Source organism: Pseudophryne corroboree, chromosome 4 (genome assembly GCF_028390025.1).
Source record: "Pseudophryne corroboree isolate aPseCor3 chromosome 4, aPseCor3.hap2, whole genome shotgun sequence".
Lineage (NCBI taxonomy): Eukaryota > Metazoa > Chordata > Amphibia > Anura > Myobatrachidae > Pseudophryne > Pseudophryne corroboree.
The window spans coordinates 111170857-111195941 of record NC_086447.1 but is presented as its reverse complement, the minus strand read 5'-3'; the positions used below and the strand labels follow the sequence as shown (position 1 = coordinate 111195941).

Sequence of the window (25085 nt, the reverse complement as noted above, 5' to 3'; positions counted from 1 at the left end):
GATTCCGGCGACAGTATTCTGATGAGCGGGATCCCGACAGCCGGCAAATTAACCAGTTAAACTACCGTCTGTTGGGATCCCAGAGATCAAGAGACCGGCACTGGAATCCCGAAATTCGGTATACTGACAGCCGACATTCCGTCTGTCGGTAAACCTTATTTATTCCATCTTAGCATATACATTTGTAAAGAAGTGTGCAACTCTTTTTAATGTGATTTGCTTTTTACCCACTCTTAGTATGTTTGTGTGTTTATAAGGGTTGTGCAGAAGGGGGCTCGGTTATTCCCACTCTGCTGAAGAACATGAAATTTGCATCAGCTCAGAGATGGCAGGATTTGGGTCTCATCCTTTAATTTGATTCTTTTACTTTTTAATCTTTCACTTTGCAGCAAAGCGTATTTCTAGATGTGTCCCCAGCAAAGTAATTAAAGGCTTTAACCACAAACCCGTCCTCTAGTCTCATCACTTATTTTTTTCATCAACAATGTGGCTAACCTGAACAGTAATTTAGGAGTGAAACCTAACTATTAACTGTATTGAAATGGTGGTAACAAAGTGGGAGGAAGTAGGGCTTTGTTGAGACGTTTACTCTTGCGCAGTGCCAATCGTAATTTACCGTCTTTCCACACATGTAGCTGCACATGTAGCATTCTATTGGCTATTCACAGACTGCAACTTGTATATTTGCAATGAACACATTTTAGTCTGTGTTTAATATTGTTCATTGTCAGATACCCACAATACAGCTACTATCAAACAAAATGTCTCACCATATAAACTAACAAGAAAAATGCTATTTCTTTGGAAAACACTATCTCTATCTAAAACATAGAGCTAATATTCCTATTAAGGATTTTGGGGGAGATGTAGTAAGCCTTGAAAAGTGATACATTTCACGGTAATAAAGTACCAGCCAATCAGCTCCTAACTGCCATGTTACAGGCTAGGTTTGAAAAATGACAGTTAGGAGCTGGTTGGTTGGTACCCTAGAGGCTCAAATGCCAATCCATAGTCTGCGGAAGCTGTGAACGGACAAACGTGAGCAACGAAAAAAATATTCAAAGACTTTATAGTGGTAATCTGTACTTGACCATTACTTTATATTGTACGCCTTTGCATCTGACAATGTCTTAAGTACAGTATATATACTGCTTTAATGAAGTGGACAGGAAATTTGCAGCCCAGAGAGGCCGGATGCAGGAATATGAGCTGTAATCAGGCTCAATAGACCAGGGAGCTTTCTATTTAAATAACAGGCAGAGCTTTGCACTTTGATCGCTGAACTAGTCCAAACCAACAAACAAAGCTATATTTTATAATTGTCTACAAATATCTAGACTTATTCATACTGCTTGTAGCGTTTATCGTGTAACATTTGTATTTCTCTAACGTCCTAGAGGATGCTGGGGACTCCGTCAGGACCATGGGGATTAGCGGCTCCGCAGGAGACAGGGCACAAAAATAAAGCTTTAGGATCAGGTGGTGTGCACTGGCTCCTCCCCCTATGACCCTCCTCCAAGCCTCAGTTAGGTTTTTGTGCCCGTCCGGGCAGGGTGCAATCTAGGTGGCTCTCCTAAAGAGCTGCTTAGAAAAAGTTTTTAGGTTTTTTATTTTCAGTGAGTCCTGCTGGCAACAGGCTCACTGCATCGAGGGACTTAGGGGAGAGAAGTCAACTCACCTGCGTGCAGGATGGATTGGCTTCTTAGGCTACTGGACACCATTAGCTCCAGAGGGATCGAACACAGGCCCAGCCATGGAGTCCGGTCCCGGAGCCGCGCCGCCGACCCCCCTTGCAGATGCCGAAGATGGAAGAGGTCCAGAAGCAGGCGGCAGAAGACTTTTCAGTCTTCCTGAGGTAGCGCACAGCACTGCAGCTGTGCGCCATTGTTGTCAGCACACTTCACACAGCGGTCACGGAGGGTGCAGGGCGCTGGGGGGGCGCCCTGGGCAGCAATGTATAATACCTTTTTATGGCTAAAAAATACATCACATATAGCCCTTGAGGCTATATGGATGTATTTAACCCCTGCCAGATCTCACAAACTCCGGAGAAGAGCCCGCCGAAATAGGGGGCGGGGCTTATTCTCCTCAGCACACAGCGCCATTTTCCTGCTCAGCTCCGCTGTGAGGAAGGCTCCCAGGACTCTCCCCTGCACTGCACTACAGAAGCAGGGTAAAACAGAGAGGGGGGGCATTTTTTGGCGATATTACTATATTTAAGCTGCTATAAGGATACAACACTTATATAGGGTTGTTCCCATATATATTATAGCGCTTGGGTGTGTGCTGGCAAACTCTCCCTCTGTCTCCCCAAAGGGCTAGTGGGGTCCTGTCTTCAATAGAGCATTCCCTGTGTGTCTGCTGTGTGTCGGTACGTGTGTGTCGACATGTATGAGGACGATGTTGGTGTGGAGGCAGAGCAATTGCCGGTAATGGTGATGTCACCCCCCAGGGAGTCGACACCGGAATGGATGGCTTTGTTTATGGAATTACGTGATAATGTCAGCACATTACAAAAATCAGTTGACGACATGAGACGGCCGGAAAACCAGTTAGTACCTGCCCAGGCGTCTCAGACACCGTCAGGGGCTGTAAAACGCCCTTTACCTCAGTCGGTCGACACAGACCCAGACACGGACACTGAATCTAGTGTCGACGGTGAAGAAACAAACGTATTTTCCAGTAGGGCCACACGTTATATGATCACGGCAATGAAGGAGGCTTTGCATATCTCTGATACTACAAGTACCACAAAAAGGGGTATTATGTGGGGGGGTGAAAAAAAAAAAAAAAAAAACTACCTGTAGTTTTTCCTGAATCAGAGGAATTGAATGATGTATGTGATGAAGCGTGGGTTAACCCAGATAGAAAAGTGCTAATTTCAAAAAAGTTATTGGCATTATACCCTTTCCCGCCAGAGGTTAGGGCGCGCTGGGAAACACCCCCTAAGGTGGATAAGGCGCTCACACGCTTATCAAAACAAGTGGCGTTACCGTCTCCTGATACGGCCGCCCTCAAGGATCCAGCTGATAGGAGGCTGGAAACTACCCTAAAAAGTATATACACACATACTGGTGTTATACTGCGACCAGCCATCGCCTCAGCCTGGATGTGCAGTGCTGGGGTGGTCTGGTCGGATTCCCTGACTGAAAATATTGATACCCTGGATAGGGACAGTATTTTACAGACTTTAGAGCAATTAAAGGATGCTTTTCTTTATATGCGAGATGCTCAGAGGGATATTTGCACTCTGGCATCGAGAGTAAGTGCGATGTCCATATCTGCCAGAAGAAGTTTATGGACACGACAGTGGTCAGGTGATGCGGATTCCAAACGGCATATGGAAGTATTGCCGTATAAAGGGGAGGAATTATTTGGCGTCGGTCTATCGGATTTGGTGGCCACGGCAACTGCCGGGAAATCCACCTTTTTACCTCAGACCCCCTCCCAACAGAAAAAGACACCGTCTTTTCAGCCGCAGTCCTTTCGGTCCTATAAGAAGCGGGCAAAAGGACAGTCATATCTGCCCCGAGGCAGAGGAAAGGGTAAGAGAGGGCAGCAAGCAGCTCCTTCCCAGGAACAGAAGCCCTCCGCGGGTTCTGCAAAGCCCTCAGCATGACGCTGGGGCTTTACAAGCGGACTCAGGAACGGTGGGGGGTCGACTCAAGAATTTCAGCGCGCAGTGGGCTTGCTCATAGGTGGACCCCTGGATCCTGCAGGTAGTATCTCAGGGTTACAGGTTGGAATTCGAGAAGTCTCCCCCTCGCCGGTTCCTAAAGTCTGCTTTGCCAACGTCTCCCTCAGACAGGGCGACGGTATTGGAAGCCATTCACAAGCTGTTTTCTCAGCAGGTGATAGTCAAGGTACCCCTCCTACAACAGGAAAAGGGGTATTACTCCACGCTATTTGTGGTACCGAAGCCGGACGGCTCGGTAAGACCTATTCTAAATCTGAAATCTTTGAACCTGTACATACAAAAATTCAAGTTCAAGATGGAATCACTCAGAGCAGTGATAGCGAATCTGGAAGAAGGGGACTTTATGGTGTCCCTGGACATAAAAGATGCTTACCTGCATGTCCCAATTTGCCCTTCACATCAAGGGTACCTCAGGTTCGTGGTGCAAAACTGTCATTATCAGTTTCAGACGCTGCCGTTTGGATTGTCCACGGCACCTCGGGTCTTTACCAAGGTAATGGCCGAAATGATGATTCTTCTGCGAAGAAGAGGCGTATTAATTATCCCTTACTTGGACGATCTCCTGATAAGGGCAAGGTCCAGAGAACAGCTGGAGGACGGAGTAGCACTAACCCAAGTAGTGCTGCAACAACACGGGTGGATTCTGAATTTTCCAAAATCTCAGTTGACCCCGACAACACGTCTGCTGTTCCTGGGAATGATTCTGGACACGGTTCAGAAAAAGGTGTTTCTTCCGGAGGAGAAAGCCAAGGAGTTATCCGAACTTGTCAGGAACCTCCTAAAACCAGGAAAAGTGTCTGTGCATCAATGCACAAGAGTCCTGGGAAAGATGGTGGCTTCTTACGAAGCAATCCCATTCGGCAGATTCCACGCACAAACTTTTCAGTGGGATCTGCTGGACAAATGGTCCGGATCGCATCTGCAGATGCATCAGCGGATAACCTTATCGCCACGGACAAGGGTGTCTCTTCTGTGGTGGTTGCAGAGTGCTCATCTGTTAGAAGGCCGCAGATTCGGCATACAGGACTGGGTCCTGGTGACCACGGATGCCAGTCTGAGAGGCTGGGGAGCGGTCACACAGGGAAGAAACTTCCAGGGAGTATGGTCAAGCCTGGAGATGTCTCTTCACATAAATATACTGGAGCTAAGAGCGATTTACAATGCTCTAAGCCTGGCAAAACCCCTGCTTCAGGGTCAGCCGGTGTTGATCCAGTCGGACAACATCACGGCAGTCGCCCACGTAAACAGACAGGGCGGCACAAGAAGCAGGAGAGCAATGGCAGAAGCTGCAAGGATTCTTCGCTGGGCGGAAGATCATGTGATAGCACTGTCAGCAGTGTTCATTCCGGGAGTGGACAACTGGGAAGCAGACTTCCTCAGCAGACACGATCTACACCCGGGAGAGTGGGGACTTCATCCAGAAGTTTTCCACATGATTGTGAACCGTTGGGAAAAACCAAAGGTGGATATGATGGCGTCTCGCCTCAACAAAAAACTGGACAGGTATTGCGCCAGGTCAAGAGACCCTCAGGCAATAGCTGTGGACGCTCTGGTAACACCGTGGGTGTTCCAGTCAGTGTATGTGTTTCCTCCTCTGCCTCTCATACCCAAAGTACTGAGAATTATACGGCAAAGGGGAGTAAGAACGATACTCGTGGCTCCGGATTGGCCAAGAAGAACTTGGTACCCGGAACTTCAGGAGATGCTCACGGAAAATCCGTGGCCTCTACCTCTAAGACGGGACCTGATCCAGCAGGGACCGTGTCTATTCCAAGACTTACCGCGGCTGCGTTTGACGGCGTGGCGGTTGAATGCCGAATCCTAAGGGAAAAAGGCATTCCAGAAGAGGTCATTCCTACACTGGTTAAAGCCAGGAAGGAGGTGACTGCACAACATTATCACCGCATTTGGAGAAAATATGTTGCGTGGTGTGAGGCCAGGAAGGCCCCCACGGAGGAATTTCAATTGGGTCGATTCCTACATTTCCTGCAAACAGGATTGTCTATGGGCCTCAAGTTGGGGTCCATTAAGGTTCAAATTTCGGCCCTGTCGATTTTCTTCCAGAAAGAATTGGCTTCAGTTCCTGAAGTCCAGACTTTTGTAAAAGGAGTACTACATATACAGCCCCCGGTTGTGCCCCCAGTGGCTCCGTGGGACCTTAATGTAGTTTCTCTATCGTCCTAGTGGATGCTGGGGTTCCTGAAAGGACCATGGGGAATAGCGGCTCCGCAGGAGACAGGGCACAAAAAGTAAAGCTTTAGGATCAGGTGGTGTGCACTGGCTCCTCCCCCTATGACCCTCCTCCAAGCCAGTTAGATTTTTGTGCCCGGCCGAGAAGGGTGCAATCTAGGTGGCTCTCCTAAAGAGCTGCTTAGGAAAGTTTAGCTTAGGTTTTTTATTTTACAGTGAGTCCTGCTGGCAACAGGATCACTGCAACGAGGGACTTAGGGGAGAAGAAGTGAACTCACCTGCGTGCAGGATGGATTGGCTTCTTGGCTACTGGACATCAGCTCCAGAGGGACGATCACAGGTACAGCCTGGATGGTCACCGGAGCCTTGCCGCCGGCCCCCTTGCAGATGCTGAAGTAAGAAGAGGTCCAGAATCGGCGGCAGAAGACTCCTCAGTCTTCTAAAGGTAGCGCACAGCACTGCAGCTGTGCGCCATTTTCCTCTCAGCACACTTCACACGGCAGTCACTGAGGGTGCAGGGCGCTGGGAGGGGGGCGCCCTGGGAGGCAAAATGAATACCTATTTTGGCTAAAAATACCTCACATATAGCCTCCGGAGGCTATATGGAGATATTTAACCCCTGCCAGAATCCGTTAAGAGCGGGAGACGAGGCCGCCGAAAAAGGGGCGGGGCCTATCTCCTCAGCACACAGCGCCATTTTCCCTCACAGAAAGGCTGGAGGGAAGGCTCCCAGGCTCTCCCCTGCACTGCACTACAGAAACAGGGTTAAAACAGAGAGGGGGGGCACTAATTTGGCGATATGCTTATATATATATATTAAGATGCTATAAGGGAAAACACTTATATAAGGTTGTCCCTATATAATTATAGCGTTTTTGGTGTGTGCTGGCAAACTCTCCCTCTGTCTCTCCAAAGGGCTAGTGGGTCCTGTCCTCTATCAGAGCATTCCCTGTGTGTGTGCTGTGTGTCGGTACGTGTGTGTCGACAGGTAGGAGGACGATGTTGGTGAGGAGGCGGAGCAATTGCCTGTAATGGTGATGTCACTCTCTAGGGAGTCGACACCGGAATGGATGGCTTATTTAGGAAATTACGTGATAATGTCAACACGCTGCAAGGTCGGTTGACGACATGAGACGTCCGACAAACAATTAGTACGGTCCAGACGTCTCAAAAACACCGTCAAGGGTTTTTAAAACGCCCGTTTACTTTAGTCGGTCGACACAGACACAGACAGGGACACTGAATCCAGTGTCGACGGTGAATAAACAAACGTATTCCTTATTAGGGCCACACGTTAAAGGCAATGAAGGAGGTGTTACGTATTTCTGATACTACAAGTACCACAAAAGAGGGTATTATGTGGGATGTGAAAAAACTACCATAGTTTTTCCTGAATCAGATAAATTAAATAAAGTGTGTGATGATGCGTGGGTTCCCCCCGATAGAAAATTATGGGCGGTATACCCTTTCCCGCCAGAAGTTAGGGCGCGTTGGGAAACACCCCTTAAGGTGGATAAGGCGCTCACACGCTTATCAAAACAAGTGGCGGTACCGTCTATAGATAGGGCCGTCCTCAAGGACCAGCTGACAAGGCTGGAAAATATAATAAAAAGTATATACACACATACTGGTGTTATACTGCGGCCAGCGATCGCCTCAGCCTGGATGTGCAGAGCTAGGGTGGCTTGGTCGGATTCCCTGACTAAAAATATTGATACCCTTGACAGGGACAGTATTTTATTGACTATAGAGCATTTCTATATATGCGAGATGCACAGAGGGATATTTGCACTCTGGCATCATGAATAAACGCGATGTCCATAACTGCCAGAAGATGTTATGGACACGACAGTGGTCAGGTGATGCAGATTCCAAACGGCACAGTATGGCCGTATAAAGGAAGAGGACTTGTTTGGGGTCGGTCCATCGGACCTGGTGGTCACGGCAACTGCTGGAAAATCCACCGTTTTTTACCCTAAGTCGCATCTCTGCAGAAAAAGACACCGTCTTTTCAGCCTCAGTCCTCTCGTCCCTATAAGATCATATCTGCCCAGGGATAGAGGAAAGGGAAGAAGACTGCAGCAGGCAGCCCATTCCCAGGAACAGAAGCGTTCCACCGCGTCTGACAAGTTCTCAGCATGGCGCTGAGACCGTACAGGACCCCTGGATCCTACAAGTAGTATCCCGGGGGTACAGATGGGAATGTCGAGACGTTTCCCCTTCGCAGGCTCCTGAAGTCTGCTTTACCAAGTCTCCCTCCGACAAGGAGGTAGTATGGAAAAAAATTCACAAGCTGTATTCCCAGCAGGTGATAATTAAATTACCCCTCCTACTACAGAAAAGGGGTATTATTCCACACTATATTGTGGTACTGAAGCCAGAAGGCTAGGTGAGACTTATTCTAAAAATTTTTTTTTGAACACTTACAAAGGTTCAAATTAAGATGAAGTCACTCAGAGCAGTGATAACGAACCAGGAAGAAGGGGACTATATAGTGTCCCGGGACATCAGGGATGCTTACCTCTATGTCCCAAATTTGCCCTTCTCACTAAGGGTACCTCAGGTTCGTGGTGCAGAACTGTCACTATCAGTTTCAGACGCTGCCGTTTGGATTGTCCACGGCACCCCGGGGTCTTTACCAAGGTAATGGCCGAATTGATGATTCTTCTTCGAAGAAAAGGCGTCTTAATTATCCCTTACTTGGACGATCTCCTGATAGGGGCATAGTCCAGGGAACAGTTGGAGGTCGGAGTAGCACTATCTCGGATACTGCTACAATCAGCACGGGTGGATTCTAAATATTCCAAAATCGCAGCTGATCCCGACGACACGTCTGCTGTGCCTAGGGATGATTCTGGACACAGTCCAGAAAAAGGTGTTTCTCCCGGAAGAGAAAGCCAGGGAGTTATCCGAGCAAGTCAGGAACCTCCTAAAAACAGTGCATCATTGCACAAGGGAAACCAAAAGAAAGGATAGCAGCGCTAATGGTGTTGCATAAAAATTCTTAATGAAAAGGATTGAGTGAAAAAATCATTAGTTTAATAAAACATGAAATTAGGCCTCAATAAAACACTGGATCTAAGATCCATATAAAGCAAGTTAAAACATGACAATTGATAGGTTAGCATGTGTGGGTCGATAAATTGTAGCTGCCTATCATAATACCATCCGTTCCTATTAATACAACTGGGTTGAAGGGCAGAGGGGGACAGACTAACAGTGTAGTCACACCAGTACACGTTACCCAACGTCCGCTAGAGGAGTAGTCCCTTAAGAGAGTCTCTGTTGTTGTATCTCATAAACCAGCCAGGTTCGGGATCCTCAATTAGTGCGGTGTCCTCTTCATAGAGATGGGGGTGAAGGTGTCTTGAGAAGGTTGGATGAGTGTCCCGTATTTCCCTCTGAAGTTGGCAAAATCAGTTGGCAAAGTCCAGTTGTTGGTCCGGATGGATAAGGACGGCAGCAAATATCACACTTAGTGACCCAAGTAGCCTCCTCCTGACGCGTTTCACTGCAAGCAGTGCAGCTTTATCAAAGGTGACTTGGGTGGGCTACTAGCAGGGAATTTATACCCTTGATGATTAACAAACAATGTGCAGCTGTTTCACTCAATCCTTTAAATCAAGCTCATTATTGATAAAAACACTTCTATAATCCCAACAGTAATGCTATTAGGTTCCTAGGACAGACTCAGACATCTACATTAACGTTTTGCTGTAAATTGGCTCAGAAAAATAAATATATTTACCACGAACGGACCTCTGTTTAGAGAAGTGCTTCCGGGTCGGGGGGCGTCTATTAGTATAGACCATAATAATCTTCCAATTCTTATTTGATTTATTTAGAATACTTGCTTCACCCTGATGTTCATACAAGCATACTGACAATACCCTGCCATATAGATGGAAAAATGTATTTGACTACGATCTAAAGCATAATGCTTTGATCGTATCTTTTGTTAGCGGCGTCTTACTTCCGCCCTGTGGAACGCATTTGCGTTCCACCATTATATGCGGCGGAACTGGTCTCCCGGCAACATCCGTCTAGCGGATCTGGTATCTAGCAGTTCTCTAGTGCCTCTGGGATTTGTAGTTTAGTGTCCTATTGCATATCTAAACAGGATCGTCCTGCCCGTTGGCATGGCGACCCGCAACCTAATATACAGGTGTTTTTACAACCAAAAAAATAAACAAACATATTTAGAGCACCATTGAGAGGAGATATAGTATTTGCTGTTGTATATCTGAACAGGATCACCCTGCCCGTTGGCATGGCGACCCGCAGCAGAATATTTAGATGTTCTAAAACCAAGAAGTAAACAAACATATTTAGAGAATCATTGAGAGGAGATGTAGTGTCTACTTTGTTTCTTTTCTCTCTACTTTCCCCTCTCCCTTCAAATAGACCTCACTTTATAATCCTTAATCTTAACATATTCCTAAGGATTAATTCCAGATTGGATTGTTTTTGGCTTCTATGCTCTTATTGAAGTATCTATAATTTTCCCTCACTGGATGTTGATTTTTTTAAAGGTGATTTGGTATGTTATAAGGTGTATTTAATGTTTTTATAGTCTATACAGACTTTATAAGGGAAAGTATATCGATGTGGGAGACATCGGCTCACACCTAATTATTCCTTCTACAGAAATATCCATTGATATACCTAACCCATAGGATATAGATATTGTGGTAAGAATGAGAAAGTGGTTTACAGTTTTAATGTCTCCATTTTTTCTGTTTAGTCTAATTTATTAGCATTGTTATTGTTTATTGTTTGATATATGATTTATATTGCCATTTTATTTATCCAATGGGTATATTAATCTTATTCCTATATGAAGAGGAAGTGAAAAAGGAAAAAAGAGGGAAAGGAAAGGCAAGAAAACAAGGAAGGACAAAAATGGGGGGGGGGGGGGGAAAGGGGAGGGGGGGGAAAGGGAGGGAGGGGAAGGGGGGAATGGGGGAGAGCAAAGAAGGCGGCCAAACACATCCCATTATCAAGGATACAATATATCCACAAGGAACAAATTGAATCTTAGAAGTAAAAATCTCCGTGTCCCTAATCTTATCTCCAATACAGATCCACATTAATTTTTGGGAAAAGACTGGATAGAGAGAGCACTGACCACCCCTTTGTTGTTTATACCTTATTGGTTTAATATATGCTGTTACTCTTATAGCTAAAAAACTCAAATCACAGTATTCAGTTCTACCGTCTCATTCAGGCCCTCGGGAAATATACTGTTCATCTGGTACATCCAAAAGACCTCCTGTCTGCATAATCTTTTGTACCTGTCGCCCCCACGTATGGTGTGCGACAGGTACAAAAGATTATGCAGACAGGAGGTCTTTTGGATGTACCAGATGAACAGTATATTTCCCGAGGGCCTGAATGAGACGGTAGAACTGAATACTGTGATTTGAGTTTTTTAGCTATAAGAGTAACAGCATATATTAAACCAATAAGGTATAAACAACAAAGGGGTGGTCAGTGCTCTCTCTATCCAGTCTTTTCCCAAAAATTAATGTGGATCTGTATTGGAGATAAGATTAGGGACACGGAGATTTTTACTTCTAAGATTCAATTTGTTCCTTGTGGATATATTGTATCCTTGATAATGGGATGTGTTTGGCCGCCTTCTTTGCTCTCCCCCATTCCCCCCTTCCCCTCCCTCCCTTTCCCCCCCCTCCCCTTTCCCCCCCCCCCCCCCATTTTTGTCCTTCCTTGTTTTCTTGCCTTTCCTTTCCCTCTTTTTTCCTTTTTCACTTCCTCTTCATATAGGAATAAGATTAATATACCCATTGGATAAATAAAATGGCAATATAAATCATATATCAAACAATAAACAATAACAATGCTAATAAATTAGACTAAACAGAAAAAATGGAGACATTAAAACTGTAAACCACTTTCTCATTCTTACCACAATATCTATATCCTATGGGTTAGGTATATCAATGGATATTTCTGTAGAAGGAATAATTAGGTGTGAGCCGATGTCTCCCACATCGATATACTTTCCCTTATAAAGTCTGTATAGACTATAAAAACATTAAATACACCTTATAACATACCAAATCACCTTTAAAAAAATCAACATCCAGTGAGGGAAAATTATAGATACTTCAATAAGAGCATAGAAGCCAAAAACAATCCAATCTGGAATTAATCCTTAGGAATATGTTAAGATTAAGGATTATAAAGTGAGGTCTATTTGAAGGGAGAGGGGAAAGTAGAGAGAAAAGAAACAAAGTAGACACTACATCTCCTCTCAATGATTCTCTAAATATGTTTGTTTACTTCTTGGTTTTAGAACATCTAAATATTCTGCTGCGGGTCGCCATGCCAACGGGCAGGGTGATCCTGTTCAGATATACAACAGCAAATACTATATCTCCTCTCAATGGTGCTCTAAATATGTTTGTTTATTTTTTTGGTTGTAAAAACACCTGTATATTAGGTTGCGGGTCGCCATGCCAACGGGCAGGACGATCCTGTTTAGATATGCAATAGGACACTAAACTACAAATCCCAGAGGCACTAGAGAACTGCTAGATACCAGATCCGCTAGACGGATGTTGCCGGGAGACCAGTTCCGCCGCATATAATGGTGGAACGCAAATGCGTTCCACAGGGCGGAAGTAAGACGCCGCTAACAAAAGATACGATCAAAGCATTATGCTTTAGATCGTAGTCAAATACATTTTTCCATCTATATGGCAGGGTATTGTCAGTATGCTTGTATGAACATCAGGGTGAAGCAAGTATTCTAAATAAATCAAATAAGAATTGGAAGATTATTATGGTCTATACTAATAGACGCCCCCCGACCCGGAAGCACTTCTCTAAACAGAGGTCCGTTCGTGGTAAATATATTTATTTTTCTGAGCCAATTTACAGCAAAACGTTAATGTAGATGTCTGAGTCTGTCCTAGGAACCTAATAGCATTACTGTTGGGATTATAGAAGTGTTTTTATCAATAATGAGCTTGATTTAAAGGATTGAGTGAAACAGCTGCACATTGTTTGTTAATCATCAAGGGTATAAATTCCCTGCTAGTAGCCCACCCAAGTCACCTTTGATAAAGCTGCACTGCTTGCAGTGAAACGCGTCAGGAGGAGGCTACTTGGGTCACTAAGTGTGATATTTGCTGCCGTCCTTATCCATCCGGACCAACAACTGGACTTTGCCAACTGATTTTGCCAACTTCAGAGGGAAATACGGGACACTCATCCAACCTTCTCAAGACACCTTCACCCCCATCTCTATGAAGAGGACACCGCACTAATTGAGGATCCCGAACCTGGCTGGTTTATGAGATACAACAACAGAGACTCTCTTAAGGGACTACTCCTCTAGCGGACGTTGGGTAACGTGTACTGGTGTGACTACACTGTTAGTCTGTCCCCCTCTGCCCTTCAACCCAGTTGTATTAATAGGAACGGATGGTATTATGATAGGCAGCTACAATTTATCGACCCACACATGCTAACCTATCAATTGTCATGTTTTAACTTGCTTTATATGGATCTTAGATCCAGTGTTTTATTGAGGCCTAATTTCATGTTTTATTAAACTAATGATTTTTTCACTCAATCCTTTTCATTAAGAATTTTTATGCAACACCATTAGCGCTGCTATCCTTTCTTTTGGTTTTCTTTGATATATAGTTGGGGCTTGACTACCCCCAAATTATTATAGCAGCAGCATTAGAGACACAGCACCTGAAAGCGCCCGATCATCCATTTGCTTGGTATATCTATCATTGCACAAGGGTCCTGGTAAAAATGGTGGCTTCCTACGAAGCAATTCCATTCGGCAGATTTCACGTAAGAACTTTTCAGTGGGATCTGCTGGACAAATGGTCCGGATCGCATCTTCAGATGCATCAGCGGATAACCCAATATCCAAGGACAAGGGTGTCTCTCCTGTGGTGGTTATAGAGTGCTCATCTTCTAGAGGGCCGCAGATTCGGCATTCAGGATTGGATGCTGGTAACCACGTAGCCCAGCCTGAGAGGCTGGGGAGCAGTCACACAAGGGAAAAATTTCCAGGGAGTGTGATCAAGTATGGAGACTTTTCTCCACATAAAAATACTGGAGCTAAGGGTAAATTTATAATGCTCTAAGCTTAGCAAGACCTCTGCTTCAAGGTCAGCCGGTATTGATCCAGTGGGAAAAACATCACGGCAGTCGCCCACGTAAACAGACAGGGCGACACAAGAAGCAGGAGGGCAATGGCAGAAACTGCAAGGACTTTTCGCTGGGCGGAAAATCATGTGATAACACTGTCAGCAGTTTTTCATCCCGGGAATGGAAACTGGGAAGCAGACTTCCTCAGCACGACCTCCACCCGGGAGAGTGGAAACTTCATTGAGAAGTTTTTTCCACATGATTGTAAACCGTTGGGAAATACCAAAGGTGGACATGATGGCGTCCCGTCTGAACAAAAAACGGGACAGGTATTGCGCCAGGTCAAGAAACCCTCAGGCAATAGATGTGGACGTTCTGGTAACACCGTGGGTGTACCAGTCGGTGTATGTGTTCCCTCCTCTGTTTCTCATACCTAAGGTGCTGAGAATTATAAGACGTAGAGGAGTAAGAACTATACTCATGGCTCCGGATTGGCCAAGAAGGACTTGGTACCCGGAACTTCAAGAGATGCTTACAGAGGTCTTATGGCCTCTGCCGCTAAGAAGGGACTTGCTTCAGCAAGTACCATGTCTGTTCCAAGACTTACCGCAGCTGCGTTTGTCGGCATGGCGATGGAAAGCCGGATCCTAAGGGAAAAAAGGCATTCCGGAAGAGGTCATTCCTACCCTGGTCAAAGCCAGAAAGGAGGTGACCGCACAACATTATCACCACGTGTGGCGAAAATATGTTGCGTGGTGTGAGGCCAGGAAGGCCCCACAAAGAAATTTCAACTCGGTCGTTTCCTGCATTTCCTGCAAACAGGAGTGTCTATGGGCCTCAAATTGGGGTCCATTAAGGTTCAAATTCGGCCCTGTAAATTTTCTTCCAGAAAGAATTGGCTTCAGTTCCTGAAGTCCAGAAGTTTGTCAAGGGAGTATTGCATATACAAACCCCTTTTTTGTGCCTCCAGTGGCACTGTGGGATCTCAACGTAGTTCTGGGATTCCTCAAATCACATTGGTTTAAAACCAGTCAAATATGTGGATTTGAAGCATCTCACATAAAAAGTGACCATGCTCTTGGCCCTGGCCTGGACCAGGCGAGTGTCAAATTGGTGGTTTTTTCTCAAAAAAGCCCATATCTGTTTGTCCATTCGGACAGGGCAGAGCTGCGGACTCGTCCCCAGTTCTCTCCCTAAGGTGGTGTCAGTGTTTCACCTGAACCAGCTTATTGTGGTGCCTTGCACCTACTAGGGACTTGGAGGACTCCAAGTTGCTAGAAGTTGTCAGGGCCCTGAAAATATGTTCCAGGACAGCTGGAGTCAGAAAATCTGACTCGCTGTTTATACTGTATGCACCCAACAAGTTGGGTGCGCCTGCTTCTAAGCAGTCGATTGCTCGTTGGATTTGTAACACAATTCAACTTGCACATTCTGAGGCAGGCCTGCCACAGTCTAAATCGGTTAAGGCCCATTCCACAAGGAAGGTGGGCTCATCTTGGGCGGCTGCCCGAGAGGTCTCGGCATTACAACTCTGCCGAGCAGCTACGTGGTCAGGGGAGAACACGTTTGTAAAATTCTACAAATTTGATATCCTGGCAAAAGAGGACCTGGAGTTCTCTCATTCGGTGCTGCAGAGTCATCCGCACTCTCCCGCCCGTTTGGGAGCTTTGGTATAATCCCCATGGTCCTTTCAGGAACCCCAGCATCCACTAGGACGATAGAGAAAATAAGAATTTACTTACCGATAATTCTATTTCTCGGAGTCCGTAGTGGATGCTGGGCGCCCATCCCAAGTGCGGATTATCTGCAATACTTGTACATAGTTACAAAAATCGGGTTATTATTGTTGTGAGCCATCTTTTCAGAGGCTCCGCTGTTATCATACTGTTAACTGGGTTTAGATCACAAGTTGTACGGTGTGATTGGTGTGGCTGGTATGAGTCTTACCCGGGATTCAAAATTCCTCCCTTATTGTGTACGCTCGTCCGGGCACAGTACCTAACTGGCTTGGAGGAGGGTCATAGGGGGAGGAGCCAGTGCACACCACCTGATCCTAAAGCTTTACTTTTTGTGCCCTGTCTCCTGCGGAGCCGCTATTCCCCATGGTCCTTTCAGGAACCCCAGCATCCACTACGGACTCCGAGAAATAGAATTATCGGTAAGTAAATTCTTATTTTTGGATTTTCTCAAATCCCATTGGTTTGAGCCACTCAAATCGGCGGATTTGAAATATCTTACATGGAAAGTAACCATGCTACTGGCCCTGGCTTCAGCCAGGAGAGTGTCAGAATTGGCGGCTTTATCGTATAAAAGCCCATATCTGATTTTCCATTCGGACAGGGCAGAACTGCGGACGCGTCCTCATTTTCTGCCTAAGGTGGTGTCAGCGTTTCACCTGAACCAGCCTATTGTGGTGCCTGCGGCTACTAGCGATTTGGAGGATTCCAAGTTGCTGGACGTTGTAAGGGCATTGAAAATATATATTTCAAGGACGGCTGGAGTCAGAAAATCTGACTCGCTGTTTATACTGTATGCACCCAACAAGCTGGGTGCTCCTGCTTCTAAGCAGACGATTGCTCGTTGGATTTGTAGCACAATTCAACTTGCACATTCTGTGGCAGGCCTGCCACAGCCTAAATCTGTCAAGGCCCATTCCACAAGGAAGGTGGGCTCATCCTGGGCGGCTGCCCGAGGGGTCTCGGCATTACAACTCTGCCGAGCAGCTACGTGGTCGGGGGAGAACACGTTTGTAAAATTCTACAAATTTGATACCCTGGCTAAAGAGGACCTGGAGTTCTCTCATTCGGTGCTGTAGAGTCATCCGCACTCTCCCGCCCGTTTGGGAGCTTTGGTATAATCCCCATGGTCCTGACGGAGTCCCCAGCATCCACTAGGACGTTAGAGAAAATAAGATTTTACTTACCGATAAATCTATTTCTCGTAGTCCGTAGTGGATGCTGGGCGCCCATCCCAAGTGCGGATTGTCTGCAATACTTGTACATAGTTATTGTTACAAAAAAATCGGGTTGTTCTTGTTGTGAGCCGTCTGTTCAGAGGCTCCTACGTTGTCATACTGTTAACTGGGTTCAGATCACAAGTTGTACGGTGTGATTGGTGTGGCTGGTATGAGTCTTACCCGGGATTCAAAATCCTTCCTTATTGTGTACGCTCGTCCGGGCACAGTATCCTAACTGAGGCTTGGAGGAGGGTCATAGGGGGAGGAGCCAGTGCACACCACCTGATCCTAAAGCTTAATTTTTGTGCCCTGTCTCCTGCGGAGCCGCTAATCCCCATGGTCCTGACGGAGTCCCCAGCATCCACTACGGACTACGAGAAATAGATTTATCGGTAAGTAAAATCTTATTTATGCTTTATACCACTTATTAATGACAAAAGACATAGGCCCTCATTCCGAGTTGATCGGTCGCAAGGCGAATTTAGCAGAGTTACACACGCTAAGCCGCCGCCTACTGGGAGTGAATCTTAGCTTCTTAAAATTGCGACCGATGTATTCGCAATATTGCGATTACTAACTACTTAGCAGTTTCAGAGTAGCTCCAGACTTACTCTGCCTGTGCGATCAGTTCAGTGCTTGTCGTTCCTGGTTGACGTCACAAACACACCCAGCGTTCGCCCAGGCACTCCCACCGTTTCTCCGGCCACTCCTGCGTTTTTTCCGGAAACGGTAGCGTTTTCAGCCACACGCCCCTGAAACGCCGTGTTTCCGCCCAGTAACACTCATTTCCTGTCAATCACATTACGATCGCCGGAGCGAAGAAAAAGCCGTGAGTAAAAATACTTTCTTCATAGTAAAGTTACTTGGCGCAGTCGCAGTGCGAACATTGCGCATGCGTACTAAGCGGATTTTCACTGCGATGCGATGAAAAATACCGAGCGAACAACTCGGAATGAGGGCCATAGTTAAACAGAACAAATGCAATAGTGATCAAAAGGTCATATGCTTAATAAAGAGTAGTCTAAATGTCCACAAGCAGCCAGCGCGTGCAGCAACCGTGGCATTTTCCAAATTGCACTGGACTAATTTAATTTTTCTGTATTAACTTTTTATGTGTGCTCCCCCCTTCCCTACCATTATATATATATTCAATATACTGAAAATTTTAGTTAGACCATACAATGTTTACGTATACTGTGTATAAATTAATGCATATAAATAGTTTGAATATTTGAGTTTGCCAGGGTTTTTTCAGCCAATATAATTAGTATTTACTTACTGATTTACGTGCTGCTACTTTGCTGAACACTAGTACTCCTGGGGGTAAATTTACTAAAGTTCGATTTGGGATTCAAATTTATGAATCGATAAAATCAACTGAAATCGATTCTGTTCGAACTGCAAAATCCCTTAAAAAAATCCCTCATTTACTAATATTCGATTTTGGATCCAGTTTACAAATCGAATTCGATATTGGTTGATTTTAACAAGGGATTTTGTGTTCTATTTTGAAATTCCTTTCCAAAAATGACCATGAAATCACCAGCCAAATCTAATGCAAAATCGGACTCGACTTTCTCATTCCTTCCTATTGGGTCAACTGTATCACATGCACACTAATAGGGGGAAAAAATGGAAACACTTCTGCACAGAGCCGCCCCTAACCAATATGATGCCCTAGGCAAGATTTTGTCTGGTGCCCCCTAGCACCACCGCTAGTTCCGCCTCTGACCCTGCACCCCTTTCCCAGCACCATCACCCTTCACCCACAACATTCCTCATTTTGGTGTTCCTATCCCCTATATTTTAAATAGGAACAGGGCACACATTTGGTGCAAAGCACAAAAAGGGACGTGTTCTTGCTGGGAAGGGGCATGACCACACAATAGTAACCCCAATTCAAATTACACCACACAGTAGTGCAACTTTTTTCACATTTTATCATGCGATAGTGTCCCTTATTCACGTTACATCACACAGTAGTATCACTTTACCTTATATACATTACTCCTCACAGTAGTGCCCCTTATTCACATTACATCACACTGAATTGCTCCTTATTCACATTACACCATACCATATTGCTCTTTATTCACATTACACCATACAATATTGCTCTTTATTCACATTAGACCACACAGTAGTGCCCTTTCTATACGTTACGCCACACAGTAGAGCACCTTATACACATAATGCCACACATTAGTAATGTATTTATACACATAATGCCACACAGTAATGCCCCTCACACATATGACACACATTATTAATGTCCTTATAAACATAATGCGCTTTACACATTATGCCAACCTTTATTAATGCCCTTATACACATAATGTCCCTTACACATATGCCGCACATTATTAATGCCCTTTTACACATAATGACACACATAATGCATCTTATACATATGCTGCACAATACTAATGCCCTTATACACATAGTGCCGCTTACACATTTGCCGCACATTATTAATGCATTTTTACACATGACACACATAATGCCTCTTACACATATGCCGAACACTAATGCACAACCAACCCACCCGCACACAGCACTCACATGGCCGCTAACACTGTGACCTCTGCCTCTGCTTGGATACAGATGCGACCTCATACATCTTCCCTCAATACGCCATGCAGCAGGAGATTCCTGGCGTGAGTCAGCTGGCAGCTCTGCTAATGTCGGGCGCCTTTTTTTATGAAAATACATCTTATTTGCATTACTCATTACTATGTGGCTAGGATACACAAGCAGCTTCTGCTGATTAAAATAATATGCGGAATGCCTATATTTTGTGTGCGGCTGTGGCTGTATCTGCTTATGAAGTGCTATGTTACAGTGATTTCCAGGAATACACTGTAACGTAGCATTTCGTATGCAAATACCCATCGCCCAGTGTTTTCGCTACCGTCCCGGGCGGGTGACATAGTGCATACTCACTGTACGATATTATTAATGATATTGTTCAGTGACGTCACGCCACTGCCGGCCCGTACATGCAGTTTTGGACGATAAGTCAAAATTGAGCTGCATGTACAGGTGACAAGGTGACAGAAGGGGTTGTTAACGACCCGTGGGAGAGCGCATCATTTATAGTTACACACTGGGCGATATTGCAAACTATAACGCCCAAAAGGGTGAAAATTAACGTTTAAAATATCGCCTAGTGTGCACCTTTAATAAATGAGGGGATCCTATATTTGACTATGGGAAAACATTGATGTTTTTAAGAAATTCGATATTGAGAGGGATTTGGGTTGAATATAGGGGGTCATTCCAAGTTGTTCGCTCGGTAAAAATCTTCGCATCGCAGCGATTTTCCGCTAAATGCGCATGCGCAATGTCCGCACTGCGACTGCGCCAAGTAAATTTGCTATGCACTTAGGAATTTTACTCACGGCATTTTCATCGTTCTGGCGATCGTAATGTGATTGACAGGAAATGGGTGTTACTGGGCGGAAACAGGCCGTTTTATGGGCGTGTGGGAAAAAACGCTACCGTTTCCGGAAAAAACGCAGGAGTGGCCGGAGAAACGGGGGAGTGTCTGGGCGAACGCTGGGTGTGTTTGTGACGTCAAACCAGGAACGACAAGCACTGAAATGATCGCAGATGCCGAGTAAGTCTGGAGCTACTCAGAAACTGCTACGAGGTGTGTAATCGCAATATTGCGAATACTTCGTTCGCAATTTTAAGATGCTAAGATTCACTCCCAGTAGGCGGCGGCTTAGCATGAGCAAATCTGCTAAAATCTGCTTGCGAGCGAACAACTCGGAATGACCCCCATAGTTTTATGTTTGATTTGACATTCGATTTTGCCTTTAGTAAATCTCCAAAGTCAAAATCGAATGGAAATCGAATGCCAAATCTCTCAAAACTGACAAATCGAACATTGGTAGATATCCCCCCTAGTTCTTAGCATAGCAGCACTTTGCTGGTTCATGAATGCACAAATTTTAAACTGATTTTATCTTTTTCCTTTTTTTCTGTTGCCAAAATAAATGCACTTTTTGTATGCCATTATATTTTATTATATATGCGTGTGCCTATTAATGAACTATTAAATATACATTGAGAAGCATATAGCATAAACAAAAATATACTGTATGTAGACATTCCCATAGAAATTAAGATATTGTATTTACTGTACATTTCCTGTGTGGTTGATTTCAAGGTTAAGGGTATTTACTTAGAAATGGTTTTAGAATCATCCAAAGTACATTGGCCTTCTCTGCGTTCACCGGGAGGAAAACACAACATTAACAGAACCTCAAAATAGTGATTTATTAATCACTATGGGGACCATACTTCTGAAAGAAAGGCAGAAGAAACATATACAGCATATAATATTGATAACGTGAGGGCTAGAGGTCCTCATAGTAATTGCCATTCTGCGTTCTGTAACCGCTCAATAGGCAAGGTAACATACAAGGTTTTTTATATAAGCCAACTATTGTTTTTGGTATAGTGATGTTTTGCAGTTTCCATTTTGCATTTTGCAAGTATTATTCCCAGGAAAAATATCAAACGATTTGGCTTATTCAGCTATGTGCATTCTACGCCCAAGATCTCCCACTCTACCTGTTTTGTCCTAGTATTACTCCAATAACGTGTGCAGTGCTTGGGCGTTGGGTAGATGTATTTCTGCAGGCTAATGATTCGCTGAAGCTGCATTTTCTTGACTTAATATAGAAACGCTAGCTCACATTGAGAAATGTGTAGTGTTCTGTTTTCATGTTACGTTATGCTGTGTCAGTGTCAGGTACTAAAATGTAAACTCCTTATTTCTTTAGCAAGGCGTGACTCGGGAGGAGAAAATCTCAGAGGTGGTTCACAAAGTAATTTTATTCTCTCTCCCAATATTGACGTTTGCAAGCTACAGTATTCGTGTCTGGAGAAATGTCATCAACAAAAGTGTTGAGTAAGAGTGAAAACCATGTTATAATCGTGAGGACGACACCTTAAACCCCTTTCAGACCGCCTGAGGCGGGTCGCACCCGGGAGCCTGATACGGGAGCTCCCAGGATGAGATCCGCCTCAGGCGCCCCGCTTCCGCTGTAAGCCCGGGTTGGTGACGTTAGCGGTGACACGGCGTTGGCGGCACTTGGAAATCACATGATCCCCAAGCGCCGCCCGTCCATACACAGTGAGCGGGAAACGGGTCGCATCGAGCGACCTGGCTCCCGTTCACACCACACATCGAGCCGAGTTGAACACGTGTCCGACCCTGCTCACTACCCAAGTTGGAATACCAGGTCGCTCAACCTATTGCCGGGTTGGTGACATCAGCAGTGAAGCTGCAGGGGCGGTGCTTGAAGATCACGTGATCTCCAAGCGCCGCCCGTACACACACAGTGAATGGGGGAACAGGTCGCATCGACCCAGCTTCCCTTAACAACGCACAGCGAGCCGGGTTGAACACGTGTTCAACTCTGCTCGCTACCATGGTTGAAATATCGGGTCACGCAACCTCTTGCACCGTTCAGACCGCACATGAACACGGGTTATGCGCGCTCATTTGCCAATAACCCGTGTTCATAGCTGGCGGTCTGAAAGGGGTATTAGTAACTAATAAATGCAAGTAACTTAAGGGTGGAAAAGTTATAGCCTGCAAATTGTAGACATTGGCGGTGATTTCCCAACATAGGTTGTGCCTTCTAAATGATTTCTACAGTACTTTATTGCATCTTCCAGACTCACTGGGAAGTTGCAGATGCCTGCAATTCACAGGCTATTATATTTACCCCCCAGGACTTTGCCATCCAAGTGGTGTACTTGTTTACCAAAGCTATGTGGCTCAAACGGTTAATTTTGTATCACAGCTTCTCCCAGCAATACATATTCAGGTTCCACCACTGTTCATTAATTCCTACCTTACCATTGATCACCGGCCGTATCTTCCTGCTCCAAGATGTCTTCTCAGTTGCTGGCAGCCTAACGCTGTGGACGAAAGGGTAGCGTCAGATATGCATATGTGGCAGATGTACGCGTATGTACACAATTGTTTAACCAGATGGGGAGCCAGCAAATCCTCCAGCTACACTGGTCCATGTTTCTGGGTGTAAGTAATGCCATCTCAAGATGGCATTACGTAGATTTTTGCTGTTTAATATTTGTCTGTAAATTGCCTACTTCCGCTGTGCCCATAGAGGTGTGTGGGGATGGGGGTAAGTGCTGGTGAGTGGGTTAAGGCTGTTTTGCTTTAGTCTTTGTTGTTGATGGTGCTTCCTACTTGATTACTTTGTTTGCGAAAAAAATTTAAGGTAACACTTTACTAAATTTCCATATATAAAATGTGGCTATTAAATGAATTATTCTGTATAAACCCACTTGGTCAAAAAGATCTACAGTATATGGAGTAATTTGCACGTATTACTACCTAGTTCTTTAAGTGAGGATTAAATTCCTCATTTTGGGCATTTTGCGGTAATGCCTTAATAGCAGGGAACATGTGATTCCTTTCTGTCATACTGTATTCTAGCATTGCATACATAAAAATAGCTCTTTGCCTAATACTGCTTTTTTCCTGCTCGGTTCTCTATAGACATAGAACAAAGAGATGGCACACGACAGTGATCACAGCTAACGTGGGGAGTAATTAGGATTTGGAAAAGCACACACTAAATAAAGCTAAAATGTATTGAGACTCAGTCACTGCGGTGCCTCAATAAACACATCACTCAGCCTAGTTTATTCACAGGCGACCTAGATGCAGTTCTCTTCCTACGTAAATTAACTTGGATTCAAAAGGGAAATGAGTGACTGGGTCTGTTGCATCCGCTCTCTGTACTCTCACCAAGATGCATCTTCCCAAGTTAGTGACTCACTCCCGAGCCATCAGCTCAGCCCGATTCCCTGGCAATATCTGACTATCACCGGCTGCTGAGTCACGGGCTGGAAACAGTAATAAAATATCAGCTGAAAATATATCCAGGGGACGCTATATGTAGAGGGAGAGATCATTGTGGGTTTGTATTTATAGGGCCAAAAGCTATCTTGTTTTTATATAATTTATGTGATCGGTACTTTGGCTTTATTTATTGGGTAATTCCCAGGTTGGCGACATTTACACTGCACTCGGGTTTACACTGCAGCCTACCCAGGTCCAACTCTGGTCGCTCCCCAGGTAGGCAAAAACCCAGGTTTTAGCAGCAGTGGAAAAGGGGTGTTAGAGACGACACTGATTGGAAAGCAGGTGCCCGTTGTTTAATGTCTGTGTGCCAGTCATACCCGTGTGGCTCCAGTTATACAGAGTTTATTTTCTGGTCCTGATCTTATTAATCTGATCTGCCTCTGTCAGCTCCATCATAATCTTGGCTTGGATTGCGCTGTATCATGGTTTTCCAAAACAGAAAAGAAGGTTCCTTAAAACCAACCTTTCTATATTGCACAAGCTTTGCCAAGAGTTGCCACCCGGGTATTGGAAACGGGTCCTTCCCGGGTGGGACCCGGCAGTATGCCGGGTTGTGTTGCCATAGCGGCGGCGGGTGGAGCCGGCATGGGGGGCGGGGGAGGAGGCGGTGCTGGAGTTGAGCTCATCTCCGCTCCACCTCTCCCTATGTAGTGAACGAGTCCCGGATCGCACCAACCCAGCAACCCATTCACACTGTTCTTGACCCTGTATTCAACCCGGGAATAACCCGGGTTGAATTTCCAGGTCAGGCGACACAGGATTTCTGAAGTGACCCTTTCACACTGCACAGCGACCTGTGTCAACCTGACAATATACCTGGTTATTTGTGCGATATCAGTAAACAGTCCACTATGATAAAAAGGAACAGCTTCATTTGCATTTAAATATGGATTTGCTTGGACTGGTAGGTTGTAAGAGACCCTAAGAACTGACAGGACAGGTGCGTGTGCAGTAATTGGCAAGCTAGCACCTGGCTGGTAGAGCAGCAGGGTTGGGTGTCATGCTGCCTAGAAGTATTTTCACCCTGGTGGGTTGCCATCCCACTAGTCAACCCACTGCCACGAATGATCACCAGGCTGAGATAGCCGTGGCACTGGTCTTTCCTCAGTGTTGGATGCGCAGATTTTCAGGTTTTATGTCCAGCATTCCGACTTGCCAAACCCCCCACTATTTGGGCAAGGAGCATTTCCTTT

General features: G+C 45.2%; 1 protein-coding gene and 1 long non-coding RNA gene across 3 annotated transcripts in view; one reads left to right on the top strand and one right to left on the bottom strand.

Annotated features, from left to right (window-relative positions):
* Positions 1-25085, top strand: part of VSNL1 (visinin like 1) — a 276191-nt gene that overhangs the window by 93183 nt on the left and 157923 nt on the right. The gene's annotated exons all lie outside the window — the stretch shown is intronic.
* LOC134909006 (uncharacterized) overlaps positions 1-25085 on the bottom strand; it is a 103722-nt gene that overhangs the window by 39322 nt on the left and 39315 nt on the right. For both annotated transcript variants that reach the window (XR_010175825.1, XR_010175826.1), the window contains one exon: positions 22858-22919. This is a non-coding gene — a long non-coding RNA (uncharacterized LOC134909006). The remainder of the gene's footprint in view (positions 1-22857; positions 22920-25085) is intronic.